Source organism: Equus przewalskii, chromosome 2, assembly GCF_037783145.1.
Source record: "Equus przewalskii isolate Varuska chromosome 2, EquPr2, whole genome shotgun sequence".
NCBI classification, from domain to species: Eukaryota; Metazoa; Chordata; class Mammalia; order Perissodactyla; family Equidae; genus Equus; species Equus przewalskii.
In genome coordinates this window covers 63,073,698-63,095,511 of record NC_091832.1, presented here as the reverse complement: position 1 = coordinate 63,095,511, position 21,814 = coordinate 63,073,698, and the positions used below count along the sequence as shown (strand labels likewise).

General features: G+C 36.2%; 1 protein-coding gene and 1 long non-coding RNA gene across 3 annotated transcripts in view; one reads left to right on the top strand and one right to left on the bottom strand.

Annotated features, from left to right (window-relative positions):
• The window catches only part of GALNTL6 (polypeptide N-acetylgalactosaminyltransferase like 6), a 1,099,146-nt gene that overhangs the window by 851,957 nt on the left and 225,375 nt on the right, over positions 1-21,814 (top strand). The gene's annotated exons all lie outside the window — the stretch shown is intronic.
• The window catches only part of LOC139081644 (uncharacterized), a 121,019-nt gene that overhangs the window by 57,927 nt on the left and 41,278 nt on the right, over positions 1-21,814 (bottom strand). Inside the window, exons 3-5 of one of the 2 annotated variants that reach the window (XR_011536800.1) lie at positions 9,939-10,034; positions 8,919-9,068; positions 7,526-7,626 (exon numbers count right to left, since the gene is read on the bottom strand). This is a non-coding gene — a long non-coding RNA (uncharacterized lncRNA). Of the gene's footprint in view, positions 1-5,847; positions 7,627-8,918; positions 9,069-9,938; positions 10,035-21,814 lie in introns of those variants that run through there. The other variant, XR_011536801.1, reaches the window with a different exon arrangement.

Sequence of the window (21,814 nt, the reverse complement as noted above, 5' to 3'; positions counted from 1 at the left end):
GTTACTCCACATAAATACATAATCCCTGTAAACATTATTTTTAATAACCATGATGTCCATTTGGTGAACATAACACAATTCGCTTAACTGTTCTTTAATTTTGGATTTAAATTGTTTACAATTTTTACAATTATGTTTTTAGAATGTTTAATGAAGTACTTCATGTAATTTTATATATTTTTGTCCATACATTTAATGATTTGATTCAGAAATATTCCTAGAAGTGGAATTACTGTGTTTGATATTATGAAGATTTAAAAAATTTGCATACATTGCATAATTTATGTTTAACTATTTTTCTGATTATAAAACTACGTATTCATACTCATTTTTTTAAAAACTTTGAAAATCCATGAACTATGAAAAGAAAAATACTTATACTCTTCTAACTTACAAATTAAACAATTTTAATATGTAAATTATGTCTTGAACATTTTCTCACATAAATCTTTGACAATACCACTTGAGAAAAAGATATTAGGGTTCTTAAACTGGAGTATCAACATTTTAAGATTGCTGATATGTTTACCAATTTATTTTTCAAAGCTCTTCCTTCTGAGGTGCAACACTAATTTGAAATACATGATAAAAAGGCTATCACTATTTGCACTTCCTAAAGTCTTTCAGAATTATTCTTTGGAAATGCATTGGGTCTATTATAGAATAAATCACAGTTGTATCTTAATTCTTCATCAACACAAAGGCTCTGGATCAGTTTGCTAAGGCAGTTTAGTGTCTAGAGAAGGTAAATATATTATGAGATTTAGTTTGACAGATAATTTTTTCAAAAGAACTACGTTTGCTTAAATCCAAAAAAAAGAAGATTTGTGGAGGCTTTAGTAAGCTCCTTAACTATGAACATGACAATGAGCAGTTCTCCAGCCATAATGATGAGACAGAGACAGAGCCAAGAAGAAAGAAGTAGAGATCTGGACTGAATATAGAAAGACATTTTATTATGGTGACACACTGGAATTTATACAGAAAAAAAGAGGAATAAAATAACATTCATTGAATAAATATTTAGGCTTAAGATTGAAGTTAAAACTTTAACATTAAAATTTGAAGGATCAGTCAATAGTTGGGGAAGATATTTTGGTGTTATAGGGCTTTCTATCACTCAAACTCCTTGTACATTTTGGATATTTTAACTGTGACGGTCATTATCAGTAATATAAATCTTCATTTTCTATTATACACGCACACACACACACGTACACACGAGAGAGAATATATAAAATAGATCTTTGATCTTGGTGCCCAAATGAATATTCATATATTATAGATTATGAACAACCTCTCCTAATTTAACTCTAAAGTACAAAACTAAGCTACCTTTTTCTAGATGAATAGTTTTAAAAACTGTTATATTTAGAATTCTTTAGTTGACTAATAATGGTAGCCCAACTGTTCCACAATTTAGAATGGAATTGTAGATTCTACTATCACTCGCAACAAAAGGTAAAGGAGCCCCATCCCACACACTTCAAAAAAATGTGAAAACAGCTGAAAGCTCTTTTAATGGGAAAAGGGAAGGAATGGAGAGAAAAGGAAGGTCTTTTGTGACCCCAAGCTCTTCTATATTACACTTGTGGCATCACAGAACACAGTCAAAAACTACCAATAGTCCACCAACATCTTATAGAGAGACACTTGATGATGGCTGAGACTGCATGGGAACCCAGTTGTCCCAACTTACCTCTTATACTATTTTGATTCCATTAGGCTAACATTGAATCATAGTACACTGCCCATTTGCAACTTCTTCTACATCATTAAAGAATGTTACAGAAGAGTGTCTGGGGCTGGCCCTGTAGCCTAGTGGTTAAGTTCAGCATGCTCTGCTTCAGCAGCCCAGGTTCAGGGGTTTGGATCTTGTGTGCAGACCTACACCACTTGTCAGCCATGCTGTGGTGGCAACCCACATATAAAGTAGAGGAATACTGGCACAGATGTTAGCTCAAGGCTAATCTTCCTGAGCAAAAAGAGATAAAAGAGAATGTTCTAGAAGATTATCAAGACCCACTAAGAAACCATAAAATATGAGAAAGAGAAATGACATATAATAGATACATGAATGGATGGATAGATAGATGCTTATTTACAAAATGCTCACTTCAAGTAAACCTGTAAATTGAAAAGAAAAAAACTTCCTGAGTATCATTTAGTCAACCCAAGTTTCTTAAGAAGTAAACATATGACTAGGATTTCTATAAAAAAAGTAAAAATGATGACGCATCATGAAGCTCAGATAAAGGGAACCCCTGCTGCTTCCCTCTGTTTAGTCTCCCCTGAAGAATCAGTATTACCCAAGAAGCTTGTGCATTGCTGGTGCACAAGCAGGGAAGCCTGGAGAAATTTTTATTTTTGATTTAACAAATAACAAAACTACTTTTTCTGTTTTTTAAATATAGCCTCAAATTCCTGATAGAGCTATTAGATTAATTTTACTCATTTATCTGAGATTTTAAAAAGATACAACATACAAAAGCATTTATATTTTCAGTCTAAACTTTGCAGGCTTCTGGAGATTGCACTGTTACTTTTATTTAAGTTAAACCGAGATGACTTTGGTAAACTATTTTCACTAGATATCTTGCATCTTCTGCTAATTTTTCTGTGATATATTGTTCTTGTGACTTGCATTAACCATTTTCATTATATTTTCCTCAATATCCTTATTTTTTAGTTTAAACCACTTAGGGATAATTCATTCTTCTAAGTACTAATAAGTGTGAGATACAAGATGTATAAATCTCCCTTCAGTTGAGGACGAAGGAGAAAGCAAAAGGATTCATAATTTAGATCTTCAATGTAAGCATTTATTTTCCTAGCTATCAATGATTATTAAGCCACATACTCATCTATAAAAATGAAGAGGTAATTATAAAATAAAACAGTCACCACCTGGAATTCTTAGCAATGCCAGTGCTTCTGAAGTAAGTTATTAATCCACTTAATTCCAGAGTTTATGATGTTGTGAGAAGGGAAATTAACACTTGAAGTGGACTGAAGCAAAGACAATAGCAAAAGGTAACAATCAACTAAAAGTTCTAAAATGTTTCAAGTTGTTAAAGCATCTGTAAATATGCAAAATTTAAAAAGTAGTCATAGGACAATATTCCTTGAAGCACTGGTAGTTCTTCTATTGCAGGTATAAAAAATAACATGGATCTACAGTCATTACAGGAGTTCTTCTTATGTAGGTTATAAAAATGCAATTATGAGGCAGTATAATTGTTAAGGAATTAACGCCTCCTTTAGAAGAAAGACATGTTTGCACACTTTCTCTGGACACTAAAGTAGAAGGTTAACTTCTCTGTTTCCAAGTCTTCTGCATTCAAAACTAATTTGTAAAATATTAAGAGAGAGATTCATTCTCATCTGGGTATAATGTGATATTGTACATTATAAAACTGACCAACTTTCATTTTAGAACTATGTTTCAAAAGTATTTTTGAAAGATTAAATTGATCTTTTTTTGAGATATTCCTGGAGTGCAGGACTGTATCTGTGTGTTATCTGATGTTCTTAGCAAAAACCCTGAAGAGGTTCTAATTTCATTTTTTTCCATTAATTTTTACTTGACCCTATAACTACGTAAAAATTTATAAATAAGTATTGCTTACAGTGCTTCTATTGATCATGCATCTGGTGTAGTTCTGGCCTCGCTATACCTTTACCCTGTGTAATCTCTAATGCATCATCTTGTAGGCTACTCTTCAGGTACAGAGAGAAGAAAACAAAGTTTCTGTTTTCCTCGGCCTTGAGATTTTACAAGCATTTGCTACACTGGGACAGAAAATTCATGTCCCTGTCTCTCTACTTCACTGCTCCTTCCCTTACTCTTTTTTCTTTTTCTTTTTCTTTTCTGAGAAAGATTCACCCTGAGCTAACACCTGTGCCAATCTTCCTCAATTTTGTACATGGGTCACTGCCACAGCATGGCTGCTGATGACTGGTGTAGGTCCACGCCCAGGAAATGAACCTGGGCCACAAAAATGGAGCACGCAGACCTCAACTACTAGGCCACAGATCAGCCTCAAATCTATTTTTTTAATTGATAAAATTTAAATTCAGAAACTAATGTGTTATGGTGCTGCCCAGGCTTTAAAATGTTTCCACATCGGTAATATGTTGGCAACAGTCCTGAGAGATAGGGCAGAGGCTATTTTCCCCATGTTACTTCCAGGGAACTGATGTTCAAAGAGAATGTAAGACTTGCCTAGAGTCACAAAACTAAGAAGTGTTAAACTCAGAATTTAAACTCTCTAACTATAATCTTTAAGCTCCATTCACCCACAAAGTAGAAATGTCAATTGAATTCAACATCACCTTGCAGAATTATGCAAACTACATGCAAATCAGGACATCCATGAAATAATTAGAAAATAGGTAATGTGCCACATACCATATGAGAAACCTTCCATAAATATCAATCCTGGTGACATTTCTTATGCGAACAACTGAACATATATGTGATCTGCCTCCTCAAATTTAAACGAGGTGTTAAGATTATATGTCCTCTGTACTTTTTTGTCTTTTCATTGTGTTTTACATAATTTTTGATAAATCATAAAAATAGGAAAAGATACAGGGCATAATGAGAACAAATGTGTATGTTCCTACCATTGTAATTACTGACAATTGTAAAAATTCTGTCATGCTTACCTAGAGGTTTTTAGATTAACAAATAAATAAACATCACACATAAGATTAAAGTACCATTTGGCTCCCTCTTGCCCACAACTTTTCTCTCTCAAGAGTTAAGGAATATCATAAATGTGGTATGTACTTCTAGTCCATCTCTGTTGGCACGCAAATACACATATACATCTATATATCCATGAAAAGTATAGGATAGAGTCTTGTATATATGTTTGAATTTTAAATAAATGATGTCACGCTGTATTAGTATTATGCAATATGCTTTTTTTAATTCAACATCACAATTGAGATCTATCCATGTTCCTATATATCAAAATTTATTGCTTTATAACTACTGCAATACATTCTATTAACCATACTCTCACTGATGGATATTTAGATATCTCCCAATTTTTCTCTATTATACATACAACCAGTTAATCAAGGAGGCTCAACCCATTGTAGTCAAGTTGTGTCAGTAATGTAGTTATTTACCTTCATCTGCCTCCTCACCTACCTTCTTGCCCTATAACCGCAAGAAGAAGAAGGGGCAGAGTGCAAAGGCAAAATGCCCCTGAACTCCCCAGTTAGTCTATCTTCATCCAGAAATTTTGTCCGTGCAGGTAACAGGGGAGAAGTGTCAGAAATTACCAATGTTCACTAACAGTTAGTTCTCCTTTGCTACTGGGTACGTGGAGAATAAACTACCTGCCCTCCTCAAAGAAGGAATGGCCAACTGATTATTCTGGCCAATGAAATGGATGCAGTTAAATCCTTCAAACTGGAAGTACCAGACCACTTTGGTTTATTACCTATTGGATCCATGTACACAGTCTGACTCCTTTGGGCATAATGGTCCCTGGAAAGATCCAATAATATATTCTCACTGATATAAAGCTGGTTGTCACAGTCTTTTTCTAGTAGACACATCTCTCGTCACTCAGGTAAGACTGTAGTCAGCAGTTTCATCCACCCTTTAGGGTCTCCTACCCTAGCCACGTGGAGGGAGGATGTTTGGAAATCTTCCCTGCCTCACAATCCCTATTGTACCATCTCTTCCTGATGCACTAACCATGCACATCGAGCTGTGAAGTGAAATGCCAGCTTCTCTTTCCATCACACATCCATAAAAGTGGGAGTGATTTTCTTGGGATAAGACAGAGAGAACGAATAGGTTTTTTTTTCACAAATCTTTTACTCTTTGAAATGTTTATAGTCTTTCTCACTTCTCAGAAGTCTTCTTATATCAACTTGGATTGTGGTGAGGAGAGAGGGCCAGTTATGTAAACTAGAATCTCTCAGTCAACCCTGTAGAAAGGTGGCTGAACCCAACCGCTGTGGTGGGTCTCAGAACTTTAACATGGGTTACTTATTCCCTGTGAGTCTCAGCTTTCAATCTTGGCTAGGACAACAAGAGAAACATACTGAACTAAAACCACTCTATTATGTTCACCAGGCTGCTACGAGAATCCTTGAACATAATTCGTTGTATAAATATGCAAGAGCTCCCCTGGAATACACCTAGAAGTAAAATTATTGGGTCATAGGATTACCTAATGGCAATAATTAGTACCATTAGTTCTAGAATTGTCCTAAAAATCTATTCCCAAACCAGTCCTACTGGCTATTCTGCTCGTATCTTCCCATCTTACTCCTGAGATCCCAATTCTGCTGTGATGATCCCTTTCCTGATGAGTAGAGTTGTTTTCTACTCTTGAAAGCATTGATGCCCTGCTTCCCCACAACTTCCCCAGAAATAACCTGCCTTGGCCTGCTCCTTTCTAGCTACCTCCGCTGTTAACGAATGAAGCACAGGGTCAAGGACACTGGTCACTGCCAATCTACCTCCCACAGCCAACTCCACACTACTGCTGGATGCTGTGACTGCTCTTCTCCAGGTGACTCTGAATGCTCACCCCAACCCCAATGTGGTTCTGAATGGAGAGGTGGAACAGGGTACCTCTCATGCCTCTTCTGGGCCCCTAATGGTTGGTGATGTCAAAGGAGCCCATAGACACGAGAAAATAAACAAAGTCACCCAAAAAGTTCTCTAAATGCAGTGACCAACATCAGGAGTCAAAGTAAAAGACAGGAAAGATGAGAGTAAGAAAATAAGACTCAAAAAAGATGTGGACCAAGAGAGAAAAGAAAAGGGAGCAGTTCCCTGGTTGAGCTCTTCACTGCTTGTGGCAGGAGCAAACAAGTTCTAAGGTAAAAATTTAGGGGAACACTAGACTGACCCTGGATAGGCAAGTTAAGAATAGGCAGGATTATACAACAATGTTGTCCCCGCTATAGCCTATTCCCAGAAATACCTACTTTTCAGAAAGGAAAAGTTAGATGGTACAACTTAGGGAATCTCTAGACCTCTTATTAAATCTCAGAAATTATTCTATGGACCTTGACACTGAATTAAAGGAAGACTTATGGGATTGTAGCCCAGTTCTACACATTTACTTTCATATGTGGGAGGAGAATTTTATTATAAAACACGACTTGGGAACTGTCCTTTTATTGGACGTAATCAGTATTGTGTTCAAAATTCACTATCGGAATCCAGAAAATTGTAGACTGTTTGTTATTTGGGATGAGCTAATGAGAGAAGACTTTTTTCCAAGGATCATTTGATATCTATATGCTTTTCTACTGTTCCCTTTTCTCAGGAGACACTACGGAATCTTCAATCTGATCAAGTTAGCTAGTATCAAGTGTAAAGTGACATATCCTTAAGTGCAAGCATGTGACCAGAGACTGTAAACTGTGCCAGATCAATGACAGGGTAAATAATCATTGATCTTATCTTCTTTTCCAATTTAAAACAAAAGACAATCTTCCCTGCCCTCGAGTAATTTATATAATTTTTTAAAAATCTACTTACCATATTGAAGAGCAAAATTAAAGCATTCTTGTTTTATACATCTGCTTTTTAATAGCCTGGAAAAGCTTATGTGAACATCAATGATGCTTCTGCTCATTCAACTGCAGAAGTACAGGAGAGAAAAGACAGACACAAGGAGTTTACAAATGCAAATATTCAGTTCTTGGGGGCCTCAGCTGCATAAATGTTCTTCCATTAATGAAACTGGCTTCATGCCATTTGACTTAGCTTTTATTCAAAAAGCTGTTAAATAATTTCCAGTGAAGGGGGACCAAAAAAATAACAATAATCACGCCAAAGAAAAATGACTGTGGCAAACTTTAAATTAAAAAAATGCTGATAGTAAACTACATGAGATTGCCACTGGAATATTCCCAGCCTACTTCTTCATCTTTTCTAATCTGCCTTATCCCTGGCCCCTCCCTTAGACGTGCCTTTATTAGCTCTTTTTCAGGTTGATTCAAATTACGGAATTTGAAACGACATTCTGAATTTATCTTGTGACGTTAATCACGGTTAAGTGTTGTATAAAAGCACTACCGCATGATAATACGTCCTGCTGATAATATCACAGTTAACTCTTGAAGAGGAAGAAAAACCAGGTTGGATGAAAATTATCTTTCAAAAAGCAGACTCAGTCAAAAAAAGTCGATGAAAATAGCATTTACTTATGCTTTCCTTCAAGGTTTTGGAGAATTCAAAGATCAGAAAAACAAGCTTTCCCAGTAAGGAAGATAAATATTTAGTAAACAACATTAGATGTGTTCCACGATTTTGTTTCCTCTTTGCTTAAATAACAACTCTCAAGTCTGCCATGTGATGGCTGCCAGTGACATAATTGCTACCAAAAAAAGAATTACCCGTGTGGTTCCCTTGAGTAACTCATTAGTCAGTCACCATGTACCAAGCACAGAGCACCGTGGTCTGTGTACACTGGGAGCCAGAGGAGTAATGCAAAGGAAGGAGAAAAAATATTACAGCTGAGTGACTTCCAATCTAGAGACAAAGATGCACAGATGCCATGAATTTTTTTTAAAAAACTAGAAAACCAAAGCAAATGCACTGGTAAGATCTACATTTATAAGTAATCAGGGAAATGTCCAGTCAGGGATCTATCCAGGCTAGGATCTGGAATATTCAGCTGTACCTGGTGTTGTCTTGTATTAAAATATCACTGTTTTATATTCATTTTCTCCCTGATGATCAAAAGAGGGCTTGAAACAATTTAGTTTTCTATCTTTTTCAGATATTTAAATGCTTTAGGTCATAGACTGGAATGAAGGAAACGCAGTTTGAAAATCATTGCATTGTAATTTATTTTACAAATTCCAGTTTTTCTACTCAAGTTTCTTAAAACAGACAGTTATGTAAGAATAAGTAAACAAATAATTACCTCGTAAGCATCTTTCCGAAGCTTTCACATCTGACTTCCCAAATGCCAAACGTGAGGAACTGTATCCACGGAGCTTGGTTAGCGCTGAGAATAGAGACTCACTGGCATTTGACAAACGCCTTTAATGAAAAAGCTAATCTCTCCAGACTCCTAGAATCAGAACACAGAAAATGCACAAAGAAGTAGAAATCAAGAATGTTCGATGTTGTTAATAACCAAAGAAAAACCATTTCAAACAAGATACTATTTTTTTCCTAACAAGTTGAGGGAAAATAATTTGACAAAGTGAGAAAGTCTATTATTAAAACATTTTTGGAAAACTATTTGGAAATATCCATCAAAGTTGGGTTTTTTATGCATTTGCATAATAATTTTCATACTAGGAATCTATCTTAAGGAAATAATCAGCCAAAATCAGTTATATAATAATGTTCATTGTAGAATTACTTTTAATAACAAAGATATATTTTAAAAATTAAATGTAAGAATGGTGAAGTAAATATTATACAACCTTATAATACTCAATAAATAAAAACTCTTAAAATGATCCTTTTCGAAGAATCATTATAAAAATGAGTAAATGCTTGATTCTTGAGTCTAAAATTATAATTTGTGTAGTATTTGTGTATATGTATGTACCTGGAAGGAAATAAATCAAAATGGGAATGTTGGTTCTTTCTGGACAATAGAACCATATGTAATTTTCTTCTGCTATTTGCCTCTTTCTATTTTCCAGATTATCTTATGTCTATCCCTTCATAACAATAAGGTCACATAAAAAAGTAAACTTAGAGGTAGTTTGTCTCATGCAGAATACTGAAGCTTAACAAAAACTGCATATATTGTCTTGAAATAAGTTTACTTTCTAAAGAAGAGTTATCAGAAATTTTAGGAAGGACTTTGTGAAAACAGTTTTCACATATTCGAGAAAAAACACATATTCGAGAAAAAGATCATCCCCGGGGAACAAGTTACCCTTCTCTGGGACAGTAGCATAATAGCAATTCAAGAATGAATTACCTCCTCGGTTCCCTTGAGTGCTGAGTTGTGGGAACAGCAGCTGGGTTTTCAACTGTACATCATACAGTGATCAACACTGATTTTCAGGAGTATGTGCTTGCGGGGCAATTAAGAAGAAAAGGAAATCAGCAATACAGATAGAAATACATTTATATTACAAAGAGAACAAAGAAAGACCAACCATAGCGACTTACAGAAAATTAATGTTCCCCAAAGAACATTACAGAAAGAGTAGTATAGTACAAATATTTCTAAAACTTGCTTTTTTTAAAGGGATATGTTGGAAAAAAAATACAGTTCCACGTTTATATTGTCCTTCAGCATCGGAATGAATGAAATTTCTTGGAGGAAAATTACTGCATGAATCCAAAACACTTTATGACCCATCTGAGACCTTGGTTAGTAAATAGCTTTTGTGGAATTGACTGCTTATTCATCTTAGATGAGTAAACCCTTACGGAGTACACAATCCTGGGTATTCTGCCACACTATCATTTATTAATTATTTTCCATCCACTGAAGGAGTCTAGTCATTTGCTCATTACTGGTTTTAACATTAACTCAGTATTATGGAATCCGACCATAATATGAAATACCAGTAGCACCAGAAAAATGGGTGGGTGATAAAACTTTGTGTATTTCTGCAGCCTTTGAGTGAGTTGGATTTTGACAGCTTTGCATTGATATTTACCTGCTGACCAAATAGCTGTTTCCATCCAACCTGCTCAGTCTTTCCCAACACAACTCAGCTGAGAACACGGGGGGGGGGGGGGGGGGGGGTGCGGGGGGGGGGGTTCTAGACGCACCTCCACCCTCATCCAAGCACAAGAAGCAAAGAGCAGAAGATGATCTTCAGACCAAACTCAGACTTTCCCAACAAATGCGAACGTGCTTGCTCAAAAAAACAAAGAAACCAAATATAGAAAATAACTGTGTGGAAAAGAAAAAGGGCCACCACATTTCAAAGGCAAATTTTAGTCATGTTTCAGGAATGACCTTAGAGAAGAAAAAAAAAGAAAGAAAATGTTCAGGGAGAAATTAACAAGCAGCATTCAAATGTAACATGAGGCAGATAGGAACCAGTAGAATGAAGCAACTGATGGGCTTGTTAAAAAGCTGGGGCAGATGGAATGATAGAGATTTTTTAAAAAGAAGAAAAGGAAGACAGTTTCTCTTCCTATTCCTGTCGCCTCTCCTCTCCCCACTTCTGTTCCTTGCACAGCTTATTAAACATTTCCTTGGCTTGAGCATATTCCTTCAATCCCTGTGCTTATTTTAATATGTACAATTGCTGCAAGGGAATTTTCAGGTTTTAGCAAAAGTAAAGTACTCATTCCCAAGCGAAATTTTTGGATATTTTATAGACAATCCCTCCTGCCCTGAAAACTCTATTTCAGTTATTTGAAGTATTTTATGCATTCCATGTCTAGGTTGCAAAAATCCCTTTTCCCTTTTGCGGCTCCCTGAAAAAATCTGTATTTTGCAGTAAATTTGCTTAACAAGTTTTGCCATCTCTGTGGATGCTTTCAGTAGCACTAACAGAATGAAAAAAAGAAAAGGGACTTGAGGGAAGAAGAACTTGAACTACATAATATTGAGAATATTTATTTAAATTTTCAGATAATACAACATGCCTTAACAATCCCAAGCACCAATGCTAATTAAAAAGGACCATGTGGAAGCATATGAAATATTTTTTTAGATATACAAGGACAACCAAAGTAGGGAAACCTTCTCTTTCCTTCCAACTTCTACGATTGTAAAGGCACAAAATTTAAAAAAAAGAAAAAAATTCAATTGTTGCTTGTCTAGAGTAACAATTTTACTGTCAAGGAAAGGATAAATGCTTTCCATCCAAGGATCAGGTTACTGCTCACAGACCCCACTAGGAAGAGAAGAGCGCCAAGAAATTACTGCAGGAGTCAACCTGCATCTTCGAAGTCCATAAATAATGCAGCAAGAGAGCGCATTTGGAGAAGGAGTTTATCAGCCATGGCTTCATCCATATGCAGTGGTGGGAATGACATTCTGACTATTTTGCCGGTGGAGCACTTGTATTCTACTTGATGATTTACATACTGATTAGGCTCAGAGAAGCCAGAGCTATGTTCCTGAGGCATTGCTTTTCCAACACCATACAGCTTGCATACATGTTCTCAAAAAATAGTTAATAAATCAGAGCTAAAGAATCTTGAAGCCATGTAAAACTTGTCCACCAAGAGGGAAACGGGGCTGTCTTTAAACATATTGTTTGTGACAGATCAGGAACAACCAAACTAATGTAATTTACCTGTTGGAATAAGAATGCAATGGGCCTGACACCAGAATACTCAACATAAACTGAGGGCTCCTCCCTCGTGACCTAATCACCTCCCAAAGGCTCCCCTTCCAAATAGCATCATATTGGGGATTCAGTTTCAACATGCAAACTGGGGGTGGGGGGACATACAAAAATTCAGTCTACAGCAGCAGGATCACTCGTATGCGGGTCCAGTGAGTAATATCATCTGACTGGACGATGGACTGCAGGAATAGCAGAAGTGATGGATAAAACCAGAGCCATTGGCTGAGCTCATTTATGGGATAGCTGACTAAAGAGTTTACATTCAATAATATAATGGGGTTGTCAGATTTAGCTAATAAAAACACAGGACACCAAGTTAAATTTGAATTTCAGGTGAACATTTTTTTTACTCTAAGTACGTCCCATGCAACTATTAAATTCAAATATAATTGGGAATCCTGCAGTGTATCTGACAATCCTCTAATATACACAATGTGAAGCCATTGAAGGTTTTAAAGAAGTCGAGTAGCACAATCAAGGCAGTGATTCAGAAGCATTGCTGTGGAACCAGCAATGTGCTGTCCTGAGGTACAAAGATCTTTCAGGAAAGAACAAAAGCAGCCTGAACTAGAGTAGTAACAGTGAAATCAGAGAAGAGGGATAATTTTGAAAGAAGAATTGACAGGACCCAGCAATTGAGAAATATAGGGTGGAGCCAGAGAACTCAGAGCTGCCACCGGTGTTTAAGCATGGATAGCTTGAAGACTGTGGAGCCACTGGCAGAAAGGAATCAAGAAATAAATAAACTTGAAAGGAGAGATAATGAGCTCAGTTGGTGACATTTTGAGTTTGAGCAGCTGGAAACTCTCAAAGGACAGATGTCCAGTGGCTTTGGAGAAATGTCAGACAAGAGAGAGAGATTTGAGAGTTATCTGCTTAAGGAAGAGCACGCTAAAGCTCCATCTTGCTTTCTGTCTTCAAATTATGTTTAGCTTATCCTTGACGTGATGCTGATTCATCTTACAAATAAAAAGAGAAGGTTTACACCACAATCTGTCTTTGTATTTCTTATAATGAAATATCACTGCCGATATTTGCAATTTTCCTATTATAGGAAGCAATATCATGTGAAGAGGAATCATTGAGCTTGGGGGTTGGACCAATTTAGAATCAAAGCCCAACTTTCCTCTTACAGACTGTGTGACTTCTTACACAATTATTTAGCCTCTTTCACTCTTAGTTTTCTTACCTGCACAATGTATACTCATAAGATTATCATGAGAAATAAAGGAGCTTTTGTTGACAAAAGATTTAGCATAGTACCTGCACATATTAGTTACTCAATAAATGATAGCTGTTGCTCTTATTCTTTTATTTTTGAGGGTTTTTGTTTTAATCATCAATAATAGTAAATAAAAATCTAAGTGTACTTAAATGTTCAGACTGCTAAATCAGGTAAAGAACCACTTATATTTTATACACTGCACTTAATTAAGGAATTATTTAATCCTACCAAGAAAAGGGAAGGATACACATGTACCAAACAACTAGTAGAAAAGTATAAGTGAGCAAATCAGTCAATATTTCATTTATCTAATTGCAAATAAATATTTAATTGACTTTTATATTGAATATGCCGTTTGTTCTGGCACAACGAAGATGCATCAAATAGCTTCCATAAAAAAAACCCCGTGTTTTCCAAACTGAGCTAAGTAGGCTATTGGTCTTGTTCTAATTACTAGCATGCAGGACTATTTTTTGGTACTATATTTTATCATTGCACTAACCAGACTAAGATTTTTACCCTGCCACAGACTGTTGTCTAACGATACAGTGAAATGCCAATGTTTAGAGGCTGAAATGATTCTGAATGTGTATAACGATATTGGCATTGACAGAAGTGATGGGACACTATTTTGCTGAATTTGTTGTATTTTTAATAAAATTCTGCAAAGCTTATCTGTAACATAGACCAAAGAGGAAAGCTCATATATAAAGGAAGAGGTAGTTTTGAAAGATCAGACATACACATTTCCAGGAGAAACTAAAATGGCCTGAAAGGATAGTTGAATTGAGCAGCTGTGCACAATTTATTTCCAAACATATTAAATTTCTTCAAAATCACGACATAATCACCTGGCATAAACTCTGTTTACCCAACTGAAAAGCTGGCCCAAGATAATCTAGTGAAAAACACCAAATAACAGTGGTTCCTCTAATTCACAAGTTCAGTAATTTGAAATTGAAGTGAAAACGCTTTTATAAAGGCCACAGGGACTAGATCTTCTCTAAGTTTCTGGCAATTTCAGTAGATCCAACTAATAATAGCTGAGCTTATTATTTCTCTTCTAAATAATGTATTTGCTTCAAAACTGATCACCTTGATTCTAATTCCTGATCACTTACGATCCACCCTATATTGGAGAGCATTGTCAAATTAGTCTTCCAAAGCTTGCATTATGTCACATCTTCAAAGATTCCCTGATACTCCCCCCAAATGGGGTGCAAACATCTTTGTTTATAACACAGTCCCCTGTTACCTGTGCTGCCTTGTACCCACTTCCTTCGCTAAATTTCCCATAAGCACCTCTAAACCAGGCCACTCACCAAAAGCACTTTATTTTTGCCTAAAAAGTGTATTACCTGTTGGTTATGCTCACTCTGTGTAACAGAAATTTATTTCTAACAGTCACTTAAGATCTAGCTCATCCAGCTTCCTATTTACAAATCTATTCCTCAAAAGATTGTTATATGTAATAATGTGGACCAGGGTTTAAGAACACAGGCAATGGAGTCAAACAGCCCGAGTTCAAATTGTGGCTCTGCCATTTATTTTGTTTCTGCATCTGAAAAATAAAGATAAAATATTATATGCCCCTCTTGTAGGGATTAAAGAAGAATGTACAGATAGATGTGTATGTGTGTGTGTGAGAGAGAGAGAGAGAGAGAGAAAGAAAATAGTAGAGTTCCTGTCACTAGTAAATAATCATCTAATGGTACTTATAAAATGGCAGTTACTGGGCCAGCCTGGTGGCGCAGCAGTTAAGTTCACACGTGCCATTTTAGTGGCCTGGGGTTGGCCAGTTCGGATCCCGGGTGCAGACCTACGCACCGCCTGTCAAGCCACGCTGTGGCAGTCATCCCACATAAAATAGAGGAAGGTGGGCACGGATGTTAGCTTAGGGCCAGTCTTCCTCAGCAAAAAGAGGAGGATTGGTGGCAGATGTTAGCTCAGGGTTAATCTTCCTCAAAAAAAAGAAAAAAAAAGGCAGTTACTCTTTAAATGGAGCACAGTAAAGATGATAAAACAATGAACTGTTACTTACGATATTATCACTAGGCTCTTCTCCTCATTGAGGACCTTAATCAGTAGGACTAATATTAGAAATACTATAGACCATTTTGAACGTTTTCCATGACCCACTTTGTTTCTCTCCCATTGTTAATTGACTTCCATGGAAGCCTTCATTCTCCTCTTTGATGATCTGTAAATTGCTGCCAGTCATTCACTAAGTACTTTGAATCATCATTTTCTCTGGGGAATCAACATTTTTCTACAGCCATGTTCAAAGAGAGGTCCTTAGACCACCTGCATCAGAAACTCTTTTATCTTGTTAAAAAGATAGATTTCTGGGCCCTTCCCAGACCCTTATTCATAAATTTCTACAAGTTGAATCTAGGAATCTCTGAGTAAATCCTAAACGAACTAAAGTTTGATCATCGACATTCTATAGGCTGAGAGATGGGGAGAGGGAGTTCCATCTATTTTTGCAAAAAGAATCACTTTTTATTTAAATCAAATCAGAAAATACATGACCAGTTTGGCAGAAATTTGGATTATTTGAAGTTTAAACACCTAAGAATATAATGCTCTAGTCTCCTTAGCACATTTGGAGCTAATCTAGGTACCTAGGGATATAACCATTTGGCTTTTGGGGTGACAAGTTTTTAAAAAAAACCAAAACACTATAGATCCAGTTCTTAGGTTCTATGAAAATGTTTCTAGGAGAAGTGAAAGCAAACAATCTCTAACTTCATAGCATATATAGCTCAGGAGGTGAGGGCTTTTTACAGGAATACTGAGAAATTCAAGAAAGTATTATTTTCCTGTAGTTTCATCAGTCTATTTCTCCATCCTTACACCAAGACCACTGACTTGGTTACTGTAGCTTTATAGTATGTCTTGAAACCACGTAGCATAAATCCTCTAACATGGTTCTTTTTCTTCAAGGTTGTCTTTTCTGTTTTAGATTATTTGCATTTCTATATAAGTTTTAGAATGAGTTTTCATTTTCCATGGGAGGCCGAATAATGATTCTCAAAGATTCAGCTCCTCACCCCTGGAACCTGAGAATGTTACCTTATATGGTAAAAGAGACTTTGCAGGTGTGATTCAGTTAAGGATCTTGAAAGCAGAGATTGTCATGGATTATCCAAATGGGCCATAAATATAATCACGCTTGTCCTTATAAGAGGGAGGCCGAGGGAGATTTGACTACAAAAGAGGGAAAGGCAAGGTGACAATGAGACAGAGATTGAAGTGATGTGGTCACAAACCAAAGAATGCTGGGAGCCATCAGAAGCTGGATGAAGCAGGGAACAAGATGCCACCTCTAGAAGGAATTGGCCCTGCCAACACTTTGAGTTTAGCCCCATTAGACTCATTTCAGACTTCTGAACTCTACAACTATAAGATAAGAAATTGTGTTGCTTTAAGCCACTAAGTTTGTGGCAATTTGTTAAAGCAACAATAAGAATATTTGCTATCTACTTCTTTAAAAAACCTTATTGGGGTTTTGATTGGGATTGTGTTGAATCTATAGATCAATCTGGGATAACTGATTCTTAACAATACTAAGTCTTCCAATAATTGAAAATAGCATTTCTCTCCACTTATTTAAGTCCTTTTTAGTTTTTCTGAGCAATATTTCATAGTTTAGTTTTCAGCATATAGGTTATGCACATCTTTTACTAAATTTATTCCTAAGTATCTGATGCTCTAATGCTATTGTACATAGAATTTCATTATCTTATTTTCCAATCCTTTTTGCTAATTATAAAAGTAAAATACCCACAACTAAAAATACACAACTATGTACCAGGGGCTTTGGGAGAAAAAGGGAAAATAAAATTTTAAAATAAATAAATAAATAATGAAATAGATTTTTATATTGACCTTGCAGCCTGAAATCCTAGATCTTCTCAATGAAAATGGAAATTAAAGATTAAAAGACTACAAAGAATATCTTCTCCTAGGTCACTAGAAATTCACAAATAATTCTAGTTTCCTGGAAATTCTACATTTATCTGATCATCTCTTTAAACCTACCCATTTGAAATCTTTTATTTTCGCGTTTGATTCAGGTCTCGCTGAGATAGAAGACGAACAGCCTATCAGCAATTCTTAGGACAGCTCTATAGAGTGGCTCTAAGGCTGATATGGCAGGTCCAATTCAGAAAAGCCTTGGTGATTATGTTTCAAGAGTGGTACAAGTGATTTGAGATGTTTGAAATGAGATGGCTTCTCAGCAACAAGGCATACTTTAACAGATCACCACTCATTTATAACTGTCAATTTCCCTGCATCTGGGCTCTATCCTGGGAAGTGCTTGTGACGTTTTTTCCAGTTCATGCCTAACAAGCTCTTCAAAAAGTCATTGTGCCTCATCACGGTACTTTTTTCTTTGAAATCACAATAATGGGTAAGTACTGCTCTCCTTTCTCGTTAAGCATACACTTTCCCTCCATTTCCACAGCTGGAAGATTGCTTTTCCTTGCTTCTGTGTTATACACTTTCTGGTGACAATTTAATGAATGAACTAGTGTGAAGGTTAATTTTAACCCACGAAAATTGGCATAAGTGTACCTAATCCCAGATTTTGATCCCCTTGAAAACAGTTTTAGTTTCCTTTTTTTTTTTTCCCTATGATGCTAGGAAGACAAAGGCAAGTGGGAAGGAGGGAGGAGATAGACCCTACAAATAATGTAGCCCAGTCTCAAGTTTCTATGCTTGTGGCAAAAGGACTTTCTCTCCTCTTTGATACACACCTATTGAGTTGATAGCATCTGTCATATGAAAAATACAGGAAAGTAGAGGCTTTGGAATACTTAATTCCCTGATAGACTGTAAATTACGCACTGGGAAGCCTTAAGAGATTTCCCAGAAGAGTTTCAGAGGTGCGAGATAGTAATACACCAAGAGGACCAGTTTCCCATCAAACCCTTCCCTGAGTTTCTCACAGTCCCACTTTCTGTCCTTATCTGACTTTCTTCAGGAGGCTAAATCATCCTTTTTCTCAAAAGGAAGTTCAATATTTAATATATGCCTGTTATCTGTCAGCATTTATGCATAATGTGTGCATATGTGTGTTTGCCCCTGTCAATATTTCTCATGAAATATTACAAAAGTAAAAAGAAGCTTTTTTAAAATTGTCCTATTTATTAAGGCAAGGTGGGTCAAAAAATAAGAAGAGAATTAAGAGAGACCTACAGTCAAGTGAATGGGCCTTTAGGAGGCTATGATTTCACCTTTACGTTAGGTGCTGGAAATTATTAGGGACCAGAGGAGCAAGCACATCCCAAAGGCTCAGGCCTGAGAAAGGAAGTAGGATTAAGTATTGAAAAAGTGAGAAAATTACATACTTCAAATATATAATTTAAATATTTGAATATATATGAATTTGAAAATATGTCATTTATTTTTTTAATTGCAGTAACGTTGCATTATAACTATGTATAGCTTTCAGATGTACATCGTAATATATTTCAAATTCTGTGTAGATTACATCAAGTTCACCACCCAAAAACTAATTATAGTCCATCCCCTCACATGTGAGCCTAAACACCCCTTTTCCCTCCCCCCCTTCCCCTATGGTAACCACCAATACAATTTCCATTGCTATGTGTTTGTTTGTCATTGTTTTTATCTTCTACTTATGAGTGAGATCATACGGTATTTGACTTTCTCCCTCTGACTTATTTCACTTAGCATAATCCCCTCAAGATCCATCCATGTTGTCACAAATGGCCAGATTTCATCATTTCTTATGGCTGAGTAGTATTCCATTGTGCATATATACCCATCTTCTTTATCCATTCATCCCTTGATGGGCACCTAGGTTGCTTCCAAGTCGTGGCTATTGTGTATAATGCTGCAATGAACATAGGGCTGCATGTATCTTTATTCATTTTCATTTTCAAGTTCTTTGGATAAATACCCAGCAGTGGGATAGCTGGATCATGTGGTAGATCGATTCTTAATTTTCTGAGGATACGCCATACTGCTTTCCATAGTGGCTACACCAGTTTGCACTCCCACCAGCAGTGTATGAGGGTTCCCATCTCTCCACATCCTCTCCAACACTTGTTGTTTCATGTCTTGTTAATTATGGCCATTCTGACTGGAGTGAGGTGATACCTCGTTGTAGTTTTGATTTGCATTTCCCTGATAGCTAATGATGTTGAACATCTTTTCATATGCCTGTTGGCCATCCGTATATCTTCTCTGGAGAAGTCTCTGTTCAGATGTTTTGCCCATTTTTCAATTGGGTTGTTGGTTTTCTTGTTGTTGAGCTGTATGAGTTCTTTATATATTTTGGATATTAACCCCTTATCTGATATATGGTTTGCAAATATCTTCTCCCAATTGTTAGGTTGTCTTTTTGTTTTGTTGATGTTTTCCTTTGCTGTGCAGAAGATTTTAGTTTGATGTAGTCCCATTTGTTCATTTTTTCTTTTGCTTCCCTCACCTGGTCAGACATGGTACTTGAAAATATGCTGCTAAGACTGATGTCAAAGAGCCTACTGCCTATGTTTTCTTCTAGAAGTTTCATGGTTTCAGGTCTTACATTTTAAGTCTTTAATCCATTTTGAGTTGATTTTTGAAAACATACATATGAACAAATAATGCATGCCCGTGAATCAAATTTCAAAAGCTAAGAAGGTTCATATGGTGAAAATAAGTCTCTTTCCCTCAGCTGTCTCATAATCCCTCAGTTTCGCTCTCTGATGGCAACCACTATTGCTAGTTTCTCCTATCCTTCCTGTGATTACAGTCTTTGGAAAGATAAAACACTCAAGAATACTAAATATCTATTTGCAGCCACATAGAAGATTCGCAATACACATTTCATGGCATTTTCTATTAAACTGATCAATATAACTCTGTGGTAAGAGTCATGTCCTTATTAGGCGTATGCTGTATCTAGGGTTCCAAAGAGAGAAGGGAAGAGTAATGTGTCAACCCGCCAATATTATTATGTTATATCACATAAAATTACCTAGAAAATTTTTGTAAGAATGCACTGATATGGATATCATTTATTTCTCTTTATTCTCAGCTGCAATTCAGATATGATATTATTTTAATTTTCATTTAGTTTTATTTTAGCTTTAAGTTTAGTAGTCTGGATTAGTTGGCTAAGATCCATATGCTGCTAGAAATTCATACCCCTTCAAAACTCCTACTTCATAAATCTGCCTTCATGTCAAAATACCTTAATGGTCATCCTTATCACTTCACTTAATGATCAGCTGGCAGACTACAATCAATTTCTAGGTTTCTGTTAAGGTTCTGGGACTGGTGCCTGTAGCTGCTATAAAGTAGAGCAGGCAGACTTCCCTACCTTATGGACTTTGAGTTCAGCCTTTCTTGTTTCATTTGCTGAACTGCCTACCAATCTCAACACTGACGGAAATAAAACTTATTTTTCTCCATTTAGTGCTCCCAAGTCTCCCCTTAGCTGTCTTACTACTGACAGATGGCATATTCTTTGAAGATATGACTATTGATCATTAGCCGTCCTGGGGGAAGAGAGTTGTAGTGTAGGAAGAAATCGTCTGTCCTCTGGTGTGAGCAGGATGGTAGCTCCAACGTGCACAGCCCAAGGAGCTGATGGATTTGTGGAGCCCAGATGTCTCAGTGGCCAAATCTAGCAGTCCAGCTGGGCCTCTTTCAAACACAGAGGGACTTCAAAACTCAATTGAGCACTAATGTTCCACTCTTAAACGCAACGAGACAGAACGAAAAAAAATAGGTTTTGAGGCTTACATGGAATTGGAGCTTTGTTGGAATGAGTGAAATAGATATTTCAATCATCCACATTGACATAATGAACAAAAGTTTTAGAGTCTAGAAGGCCAAGTCTCCAGGCTACAGTATTTTTAGTAATTTCACACCAATAGCAAAACAATTAAACCAGCCAAATCTCATTTGTTTTGTTTCTTAAACTGAATTAACTGGTTGATATAAAACTTAAACCTAAATACTATTATTTTAATATTGTATAAAAGTGATTTCAATGATTTAAGAGAGAAAACCAGAAAGCAACGAAATTTACCTGTCCAAATTTTTACCAAGACTTAACCAAAAACTTAAAGTTCCTAACTTCATTTATCTTTTCTTTTCAGTAGACTAAAACACTTTCAGTGATGAGAAGCCCAAAAGAAAATCTTGAAGGCGATTCTGAATAGCAATGACAACCTCTAAGGATGAATAGCAATATTATTTCAGTTAAAAAGAAAATTTTGATATTTAAGGTTTGATGTTTCTTTTTTCAGAACTTCACAACCTAGCAGCTTGTACTACTTAAAA